This window comes from Etheostoma cragini, chromosome 10 (genome assembly GCF_013103735.1).
Source record: "Etheostoma cragini isolate CJK2018 chromosome 10, CSU_Ecrag_1.0, whole genome shotgun sequence".
Classification (NCBI taxonomy): domain Eukaryota; kingdom Metazoa; phylum Chordata; class Actinopteri; order Perciformes; family Percidae; genus Etheostoma; species Etheostoma cragini.
The window spans coordinates 28,160,335-28,161,644 of record NC_048416.1 but is presented as its reverse complement, the minus strand read 5'-3'; the positions used below and the strand labels follow the sequence as shown (position 1 = coordinate 28,161,644).

General features: G+C 46.6%; 1 long non-coding RNA gene across 1 annotated transcript in view; it reads right to left on the bottom strand.

Moving 5' to 3' along the window:
* The window catches only part of LOC117952319, a 19,145-nt gene that overhangs the window by 16,736 nt on the left and 1,099 nt on the right, over nucleotides 1-1,310 (bottom strand). The gene's annotated exons all lie outside the window — the stretch shown is intronic.

The following is a 1,310-nucleotide window of genomic DNA, read 5'->3' as shown; positions in this document are numbered from 1 at the left end:
CTCCCTACTGACGAAGCGTCAGTATTTTACGATCTAGGAGTGAAAACGGGTTGAACTCAAACAAGTGAATAGCTGCAAACAGCGCTTTGGATTGGGTCTGCTGTTAAAGTCGAGCTGCACCGCCTACACCTTCAAACTCTAACACTTGTAACACATCTCAGTAAAGCATAAGACACACATACTAACAGAGAATCTCGTTGTACTTTGAAAAACACACTTTCTACTGTACACTAGCTCCTGCTGCTCCGACACAGCTCATGTAAACACCTCTATAACACAGTAAAAGTATTTTGTATTGTCTCCGTAGAACTCCTCCAGTATTAAACTGTGGGTTTTGGCCTCCAGGCGTGCCTCAGGCTTCTTCTTTGAGCTGACTTTTCTCCGTTTTCACTCCACACACACGTCTTCTAAAACTCCGCCGGTTTTCTTCAACTCAGGCAGAAGTTATTGATTGTTTTGGCAAAATTCCTGCCAAGTGGTGGATGAAAAGAGAAGCTATAAAAAGGCTTTTCCCCTGTAGATTTATCTCACCTGAGGTTTACAACCTCCAGTTCTAACTGCAACTGCAAAGAGAATTTGTTTTATTTACAATTTTTTCCTTTTACGTAATACATCTTTTTCTATAAAGCAAATATTAAAATAAAATCCTAATTGTTGTAAAGACAGATACTTACATGAAAAGGACCTATGTTCATAATTTACTATTTTTACTGTGACTGTTATTGCCACTGTGCAGACGTAGTAACGTCTCTCGGGGACCAGAGCGGACGTAGTAACGTCTCTCGAGGACCAGAGCGGACGTAGTAACGTCTCTCGAGGACCAGAGCGGACGTAGTAACGTCTCTCTGGGACCAGAGAAGACGTAGTAACGTCACTCGGGGACCAGAGAAGACGTAGTAACGTCTCTCTGGGACCAGAGAAGACGTAGTAACGTCACTCGGGGACCAGAGCGGACGTAGTAACGTCTCTCGGGGACCAGAGCGGACGTAGTAACGTCTCTCGGGGACCAGAGCGGACGTAGTAACGTCTATCGGTATAAAGAGCAGGCGTAGTAACGTCTCTCGGGGACCAGACAAGACTTGGTAAGGTCTCTCAGTGACCAGAGCGGACGTAGTAACGACTCTCGGGGACCAGAGAACAAGAGCAGATGTAGTAACGTCTCTCGAGGACCAGAGCGGAGACCCGAGTGGACGTAATAACGTCTCTCGAGGACCAGAGCGGAGACCCGAGTGGACGTAATAACGTCTCTCGGGGACCAGAGCAGACGTAGTAACGTCTCTCGAGGACCAGAGCGGACGTAATAACGTCTC